This window comes from Equus przewalskii, chromosome 16 (genome assembly GCF_037783145.1).
Source record: "Equus przewalskii isolate Varuska chromosome 16, EquPr2, whole genome shotgun sequence".
Classification (NCBI taxonomy): domain Eukaryota; kingdom Metazoa; phylum Chordata; class Mammalia; order Perissodactyla; family Equidae; genus Equus; species Equus przewalskii.
The window spans coordinates 80528602-80538097 of NC_091846.1; the positions used below are offsets into that span (position 1 = coordinate 80528602).

Sequence of the window (9496 nt, forward strand, 5' to 3'; positions counted from 1 at the left end):
GAGGAGAGAGCCAAGCACGGGGAGCACGCTTCCTCGGCCCCAGGCCACGGGGGTGGGCGCGTTCTGGTGCCCGGAGTGAGTAAGGACGTTCTGGGATTTAACAGAGCAAATGACTCGTGGAAGCTGTGCCCGCTCTGTGTGGGACTTGCCAGACGCAGGGCATGGCCCTGGGGGGAGGCTGCGGCATTTGCTGGAGGATGCAGGGGCCAGAGCCAGGGAGACAGAAGTGCCTGCTGCCTCCTTCTCAGGCCATGGTGCAGCCCCACTTCCCACCCCACAGCGTGGAAGGTCCACTCGGGGGCCGACACCCCAATTCCCTGCACAGGGTCCAGGACGGTGGAGACGCAGACGATGCGCAGGTAACTTCAGTTCACCCACAGACGGGCTCCGGACACTGTGTGTGGATCAAGTCGTTTCTGACATGCAGGAGCCGAGCTTTCCTGCCACCCCCCTGGCGTGTCCCTGTGGAAAACAGGACGCCCAGCTGCAGCGGACTGTTTTAATTTCTGTGAAACTCAGGTTGAAGACGTCATCTGCTGTGTTGCTGTTGGTTATGTCCATGTAAGAGCCCAGTCGATGCTTTTCTGTGTGTAGATTCAGGACAAAATGCTCTTTCACAGAGAAAATTGGGGGGCTTGTCAGGCACCGAGTGTCGTCCCAGGTGCTGGAAGCACAAGGTCCGGGCATCCTGGAACCACGGCTGTCATCATGGGAGGCAGAGCACGTGGCTACCTCTGGGGGGTCTCTGTGTTGTTGCACTTAATTACAGTATTTTACTTCCTTTCCCATTTCACAGATGAGCAGCCTGGTCTCAGAAAGGGTAAGTGTCTTGACCAGTGTCTGAGGCAGAAGTGGCTGGATCGGTTTGAGTCTGGTTCTGTGGGGCTCGACATCCCCACAGTCCTTGTGCTGTGGTTCCAGGCTCTCCTGCGATCCATGGGGGGCACCCTCTACGTGAAAAGGAATCTCCATGTCGCTGCTGAGAGCCACGTCCCGTCTCTGACCAGCCCACAGCGCCATCGGGGCCTAGAATTCGGTCAATATTAACTCGATTCGTTCTTCTTGTGTGCGTGACGTCTTAAAAAAAATAATTTATTGAGGTGAAATTCACATAAAATTAACTGTTTCAATGTGAACAACTCAGTGGCATTTAGTGAGTTCACAGTGTGTGTAGTCATCGCCTCTGTCTAGTTCCAGAACATTCCATCGCTTCAGTGAAACCCCACCCCCGTCAGCACTCACCTCCATCCCCCTCCCCCGGCCCCAGCACCCGCCGGTCCATGTCCGTCTGTGTCTGACAGAATCGTACAACACACGTCTTCTGTGGTGGCTTCTTACTCCCAGCGCGGTGTTTCCACGGCCAGTCCACGTGGTAGCGTGTCAGAGCTGCGTTCCTTTTTATGGCCAAATAACATTCCATTGTGTGGTGGGCCACGTTCTGTCTGTTCAGTTGATGGGCATTTGGGTTGTTTCCGCTTTTTGGCTGAATCCCGCTGCTCTGAACATCGCTGTGTGGTTCACCGTGTTTTCTTGTGTTTCTGTGTGTGTGCCCATACACGTGTTTCCTGTCTTTTCAATCAATGGTTAATTTTTTTCCAGAAGTGCATTTTGAAAATATTATTGATGCCTTTATTTCCATTCCACTAAATCCAATAAAGTTAAATTACAATAAATTTTATTTTTGGTATAAATACAGCATTTTGACTTAAATTAACGTTGTGAGTTTAATATGCCTACTTTTCAATTTTTCAGTGTCTTTCTCCAGTACTTTAATGTCCCAGAAAGACTGTTTACAGCACGTATGAAGCGTGTATGTAGGGCGCATGTTTTCCATTCTGTCCCAGGCCGCGGCATAACTTGGCCAGCACAGGTCGCTGCCGGTCCTGGGGGTGCCGGGTGAGGGCTTGTGGGAGCTTCAGCTGCGCCCCCAACCCCTGCAGTAAAAAGTCATAATAATAATAGTGTCTGCTGAGGATGACGGAGTTCTGTGTCCTTCATAGAGAATCTATGGAAGAGCCTTTGGAAAGCTTTGCTCCTTGTCTTTATCTGTAACATAAGATCTAAGTGAATGCAGCGCCCGCTGGTCCCTGTGGCTTCATGCTGACAGGGTGCGTCTTCCCCATCCTGTCTCCCCACACCCCTCTGTTGCAGAGGCTCAGCCAGGACCGGCTTCCCACCACGCCACTAAGTTCTCAGCAAGACGGCCGGGTTTGGGTGCCCCTGCACGTCTCGTCCGTCCTCGGAGGGCCCGTCGTCCACCACACAGACAGAACCAGCACCAGGCTCAGGAACGGGCCAGCCAGCAGGAGGGGAGGTGCCGGTCCCTGAACCTCCTGGGGCTGTTCCCCACAGCCTGGGCCTGCCGCTCGGAGCAGACGGGCCTACCATTCCTTAAGTGTCCTGTGAACTCGGGCTTCTGCTGCGCAGCATGGCCCTGACCCCGGCCACACGGTGGCGGGTGTGTGTGTGTGACATCAAGACACTGTAGGGACGTCTGCAGCAAGGCTGGGCCTGGGGACCACCGAGCAGCCCCAGGCCTCTCGCACAGGGACGTGGCCTCCCTCCGCATTGACAGCCCTGGTCCACGTGTGGCCACGTCTGTGGCAATCTCGGCCCCTTCGTGGGGCTCTCTGCCCCCTGTGGCCTGGGCTGCCACCACCCTCAACCCTCACTGACGTCGCAGTTCGGAGGCTCAGTCTGAGGCTGCATTGGAGTATATCTGTGGTCAGGCCTGTCCGTGGGGCTGCAGAAGTCAGGGTCACCTCCCGACTCGCGGCTCCAATTCTGAGAGATGACTGAACCGCAGGAACGAGAGTGGATAGAGGCACGTCCGACCTTTGCCGGGACCTCGGGCCGGGGGAGCATGGCTGCGGCGGTGCTGGAAGGAGGAAAACACTCTGGAGGTTTCACAGCCCGTGTGACGCTGTGGGCTCAGCTCCACCCCTGGGCTTGGCTGCTCTGCTCCTGATGGCAACTGTGGAGACCGCAGCCCACCGAGAGCCACAGAGCACCGTCCCACCCGGCAGTGCCCTGGACACCACGGGGAGGCCGCCCTCGGCTCCCTCAGCCTTTCCAAGCGAGACTGGGCCGGCGAGAACGCGGAGTCCGGAAGGAAGCCCTTTTGTCCAGCCCCGTTTATCTAACTGCAGCAGCCGCGGCCGTCCTCTCGCAACAGGCCGTTTCCTTGTGGAACAAGGCGGAGTGTCCATAGTCCGCGGTGGCTTCCCCTCGGGGTCGGCGGACCGTGACCTTCTCTGTCGTCAGGGGTTGGGGTTTGGATTGTGACGATGCCAACGGGAGTGACGCCGTGAGCCGGGCGGGCTCCAAGCTCTTCACCACCACTGAGAACTGGAAGGCGCTGCAGCCTCCGTTTCCCGGCAGAAGACAGTGCAGGCAAAGGTCACGCAGGCAGAAGCAGAGACCGTCCTTGGAAGGTGCGAGTCCCGCTAAGGCCTAAGCTTTAGATAGCGGCAAATTGTCGCCAGCAAAGCGCCTCATCAGTTTCCTCCTCCTCCTTCACGAGGAAGGCTGTGCCTCCCGATGGAGGAGCTGAGGTCGGGCATGGCTGCCCTCCTGGCTCAGGCAGTGTCGCTGGGGAAAATCAGTTCCCAAAGCAACTTGGTGTCCACACGCGTGAAATGCTCATTGAGGGAACTTCCAAACACACACACGGAGGCCAGCCTAAGGTCGCAGGGTGATCCATTACCCGCGGCCATGATGCCAGCACAAGGCTGGCCTTGTTTTGTCTACACCCCACCCACTTCCCCACTGGGTTATTTTAAGCCAGTCCCAGATGTCATATTATTTTATCCATAAACATTTCAGAAAGTATTTCTAAAAGATGAGAACTAAAAAAACCACACACAACCACAATGCCATATTCACATCTAAAATAATTGGCAAGGATTCCTCAAAATCACCAGCTATCAGTGTTCAGGTTTCCTGGTTGTGTCAACATGTCTTTAGGTCGCTGTTTTTCCCAGTTAGCATCTCATAAGTCGTTTTTCATCTTCTCGTCTCCCCCGACCCTTTTCTCTGTGGTTTATTTGTCGTGTCCTGTGGTCCCTGCCGTCTGGGTTTTTCTGGCTGCAGCTGCGGCGGCGTCAGTGCGCCCGTCTTTGCTGGACGCTGTCAGGATCCCACCCCGACACACATGTTTCAGGTTCCGTGTTGGCAAGAACACGCGATGGGGGCGGTTCTGCACGTCTGTGAGAGGACCCATGTCTGCTGGCCCCCCATGGTGTCGTGGCGTTTGGTGTCATCCTAGGTCCTTTCTTGCACTGCATGGGGAAGGCGTTCTAGCTGTATTCGTCCTCTTTCTTCTCTTAGTCGTAAATCTTCTCTGACAAGAGATTCTCCCTCACCAGCCATTTGACCGCCCTGAGGTCTGTCCAGGACAGGCAGAGTAGACGCTCTGCTCTTCCCACTGTTCTCCGGGTTTCAGAAAAACAAGTTGGTTTTTGGCCTCTGCAAAGGTGACTTATGTCATTGTTATTTTTGGTGTGGTTACAAACTCCTGGGTTTTAGCATCTTTGGCATGTTTCGGCCCATTGCAGAGGTGGACTTGCCTGACCCCGGGCCAGCGGCCCTGTCCTCTTGCAAGTGCCCACCTTGTTTCATTGCTCGTTTCCTCAACGTCTCCCCACCTGTGCATCATGTGGTGCTGCTCTGATGGGCAGTTGGTGACGTGTACTAGTTTTTCCTGGTCAGGATTTTTTGGGAGAAAAGGAAGGAGTGGGGTTGGCAAAGGAACAGGATCCCTCTTTCTGCCTTAATAACATTTCTGAAACTTGTCACCCCAGGAGTGGAACAGAGAACCTGTGAGGGCTGTTTTCTCTCTCCTCCTCCTTACGGTTTCTCCTCACACAGAGGTGTCCCTTTGTAAGTCAGCACTCAGAGAGGGCAGGCCCTGGTGGCCTACTGGTTGAGTTCGGCACCCTCTGCTTCAGCAGCCTGGGTGCAGACATATACTGCTGGTCAGTGGCCATGCTGCGGCAGGCATCCCACATACAAAATAGAAGATTGGCACAGATGTTAGCTCAGGGCGAAGCTTCCTCAGCAAAAAAACGAAATATAAAAAAGCTCCAACACTCAGAGGAACAGAGGACAGCCTAGGGCAGCTGTGCCATGAGCCCTCCTCCCTGCAGAGTGGCCCTGTCACCACTGGGCTGCCCCTCACGTGCGCAGGGACGAAGGTGCAGAGGGAGCCCTCTGGGCTAGGAGTTGCTCTTCTCGTGCCCTCCTGGCTAGGACTGCACCCTGAGGGGCTCGTGTGCTCGTGTGGATGCCCCAGCCCCAAGATCAAACACCATCTACCCCCATAAACAGGCTCGGGGTACAGGGACTAGCAGGAGGCCTGCCTGTGAGCGCTGGACCCAGGAGAGAACAGGCAGGAGTCCTGGGGGCAGGAGTGGGGCTGTGGGCAGGGAGCCCAGGTCCTGGGGTCAGGGTCTTGGGGTCGGTCCTGAGGTCAAGGTCCTGGGGTCAGGTCCCGGGGTCAGGTCCTGGGGTCAGGAGAGCTCTCTGGAGGATGGAGGTAGAGCTGCTCCCTGCTGGAGGTCTGGCCACACATGGCTGCAGCACAAGATCCCACAAGACCCTATCCAAGAGGCTGAAGCCATAGAGACTGGACCGGACTCTTCCTCAGCCCCCTGTCCTGCGGGCCTCCTCCTCCACCACCACAGACCTTTGCCCTTCGACTTCTTAGGGCAGCTCCCACAGGAGAGGAAGGCCTGGGGAAAGCTCTGATTGGACAATTGCTGAAGGTGATGTGGAGGGTCCTGATTCCCTGTTCCCGTGGCCGAGGTGGTGGAGGGTCCTGATTGGCCGCAGCCGCGTGGACTGAGCCTCCCCGGGCGGATCGGCTGCTGTTGGGTGGCGGCGGCTGCTGCAATCCTTTGACGTTATAGGGAGAAAGGCCTGGGAGGAGTGGCCGTTCGCTCACGTTGTTTTGGGTCCCACAGATGAACTTCTGTCCTACCTATCGGGCTCTCCTACAGCCAGTGATTATCAATAATACTGACAACATTATCCTTATTTTTGAGTGGATAGTAATTCCCGTGGTTCGGAAACCAAGACAGCGTAAAAGCGTGCAGCAAACTTACTCTGCTCTGCCCCTCCTTCCCGCCTCCTTCGTTAGTGTCGGGACCCTTCCGGATTCTCTCAGCAAACATATGAGAGCATCCATTAGTTTCCACCCTCTTACACAGTAACTCCCCGCGCGCATCGTTGAGTCTAGCGGCTTCCATGACAGTGCTAAAGAGCCTCTGAACTTAAAAAAAAATTGGTAGACTTTGCTTTTTGGGGCCGTGGCAGGTTTAACAAAAAGCTGGGCAGATTATACAGAGAGGTCCCGTCCGCCCCTCCCCTCCCAGTTTCCCTGTTATTAACATCTTGCATTAGTGTGGTGCATTTATTACAGTTTATGAAACAATGTTAATACTTGATTATTAACTGAATCTATAGTTTATATTAGGGTTTCCTCTTGGTGTTGTACACGCTATGGGTTTTGAAAACCGCTTAATGACATATATCCTCCATCACGGTACCATACAGAATAGTTTCACTGCTCTAAAAATCCCCTGTGCTCCACCTACTCCTCCAGCTGTGCATCCACCCTAAAGCCTACAACCACTGCTTCCTCACCGTCTCCAGAGTTTGCCTTTTCCACAGTGGCGTAGAGTTGGAATCACACAGTGTGTATCCTTTTCAGACTGGCTTCTTCCACTTAGTAACGTGCATTTAAGGTTCCTCCAGGTGTTTTCATGGTTTGCTAGTTCACTTATTTTATCGTTGAATGATATCCCACTGTCTGGATGGACGACAGTTTATTTATCCATTCATCTACTGAAGGACGTCTTGGTTGCTTCCAAGTTTTGGCAATTATGAATAAAGGTGCTATAAACATTTGTGTGGACATTTTTGTGTGGACTTAAGTTTTCAGCTGATCTGGGTAAATGCCAAAGAGTTCGAATGCTGAATTGTATGGTGACAGTATGTTTGGCTTATTAAGAAACCACCAAACTGTCTTCCAAAGTGGCTGCACTGTTTTGCGTTCCCACCAACAAGTGGTCCTGTTCTTCCACGTCTCACCAGCGTTTAGTGGTGTCAGTGTTCCAATTTTGATCATTCTCATAGGTATGTAGTGGTGTCTCATTGTTATAATTTGCAATCCCCTAATGACATATGATGTTGAGCATCTTATCATGTGTTTATTTGCAATCTGTATATCTTCCCTGGTGAGGTATCTATTCATATCTTTTCTGCACTTTTTCGTTGGGTTGTATGTTTTCTGATTGTTGTGTTGAGTTCTTTGTACGTTTTGAGTACCAGTCCTTTAAGAGATAGTACTTTGCAAATATTTTCTCCCAGAGTGGGACTTGTCTTTTCATTCTCTTAGCAATGTCTTTTGCAGAGCAAAAGTTTTTAATCTCCTATGTTTACGTCAGTGTCTAATTTTTTTTTCATGTGAATGTCCAGTTGTTCCAGCACCATTTGTTGAAAAGACCATCCTTTCTCCTTTGTCAAGAATCAGTTGACTGTATTCGTGTGGGTCTCTTTCTGGGCTCTCTGTTCTCTTCCATTGATCTATGTGTCTGTTCCTTCACCAGTGCTATCTGGATTAATGTAGGTTTAGGGCAACCTTGAGGTCAGGTAGTATCTGTTCTCTTTGTTCCTCTTCAATATTTGTGTTGACTATTCTGGGATTTTTGCCTTTCCATACCAACTTTAGAATCTGTTCATTGATAACTGCAAATAACTTGCTGGGATTTTGATCAGGATTGAGCTGAATTTACAGATCAAGTTGGGAGAACTGACATCTTAACAATATTGAGTTTTCCTGTCCATGACCATGGAATATCTCTCTATTTACTTGGATCTATTTCAATTTCTTTCATCAGAGCTTCATAGTTTTCCTCATACAGGTGTTATACATCTATATATTTTGGTAGATTGTACCTAAGTATGTCTCTTTCCTGGTGCTAACGTAAATGGTGTTTCAGTTGTTCATTGCTGGTATATAGGAAAGCAATGGACATTTTGATAACATACCTTGTACCCTGCAACCTTGTTACAGTCACTTAGTTCCAGGACTTTTTGTTATTGTTGATTCTTTGGGATTTCCTACATAGACAATCATGCCATCTGTAAGCAAAGATAATTTTATTTCTTCTTTCCCAATTTGTGTGTATTTTTATTTACTTTTCTTGTCCTTCGATACTAACTAGGACTTCCACAATGATTGACTGGGAGTGGTGAAAGAGAACATCCTTGTCTTGCTCCTGACCTTAGGAGGAAAGCTTCCAGTTTCTTACCATGAAGTATGATGTTTGCCGAAGTATTTTTGTAGATGCTCTTTATCAAGTTGAAGAAGTTCCCTTCTATTGCTAATTTGCTGAGACTTTTTATCATGAATGGGTGTTGGATTTTTATCAAATACTTTTCTGCATCTACTTTTCCTCTTTATTGCCGGGAGCCATGTTACCGACGCCTATGCAGCCATCTGACAGGGTCCAGGCTGAGAAGGGCCGAGGGGCGCAGGGACGCCCCTTGGTGAAGAATGGCCGGCCGACACCCCTGATATTTTCTGAATTATATGCATGCTTTCTATCAAGGTTATGACTATACTTGTTTCTGCTTTTTATTCTTGAAGATATATAGTTTAGCTTAGCTTTTCAGCTCTTTACCTTACTAACAAAATGATATTTTCTCTGGGCAGTGTGCTCAAGGGACTGTTAGCCCTGCCTCCTAAAAGACAAAGGAATGCTTTCACCCCCTAAGGGGTGCGGGAATGTAAAGATGTTTAACTGCCCGCTGAGAACGCAAATAGCCCTGGGGATAAGATACCCTGGAGTTGCCTTTTTTTCCCATTAACCATCTACACTAATGGCATAAATGATTGAGGGAGGCAGGGGTGGCTCCCCCAGGATGTAAACAGACGGAATGCTGTCCTGTCCGGAGGCCTGGACCTTCTCTCTTTGATTTAACTTTACCATGAATTACAACAGATGTCAAGGTACCTATCTCTTTTAGCTTAGAGACAACAAACAATAGTTAATTGCGGAGAAGACGATCATTAACCTTATGCTCTATAGAATAGACTGCTAATAAATATTCTTGTGCTCGTTTTTTACTTCCTTATCTCTCTGAAAATATTTGTAGAGCTATTTCTGTACTAATCCTGAAAAATATAAAAACGACACTTGTGCACAGTAAAGTTGGACTTGATAACACCAACCCAAATCTCACGTCTCCTCCTTTCACTTCGCCGACTCCGTCCATCCCTCAGGAACCTGGACTCAGCCGGAGCGGGACTCCGGCACTTTATGATCTTATGATTTTTCCTGTTTAGCTTGTTGATGTGATGGATTACATTAATTGATGTTTGAATGTTGAAAGCCTTGCACACCTGGGATAGACCCCACTTGGCGATGGTGTGTAATTCTTTTTTATACATTGTTGGATTCAGTTTGTTAATATTTTTGTTGAGGATTTT

The 9496-nt window shown here is 50.4% G+C and overlaps 1 long non-coding RNA gene across 1 annotated transcript; it reads left to right on the forward strand.

Annotated features, from left to right (window-relative positions):
• The first annotated feature begins 466 nt into the window (after positions 1–466).
• LOC139076549 (uncharacterized) lies at positions 467–9237 on the forward strand. The gene is made up of 2 exons (XR_011528286.1): positions 467–3434; positions 8229–9237. It is a non-coding gene; the product is annotated as an uncharacterized lncRNA (long non-coding RNA).
• The last annotated feature ends 259 nt before the right edge of the window (positions 9238–9496 follow it).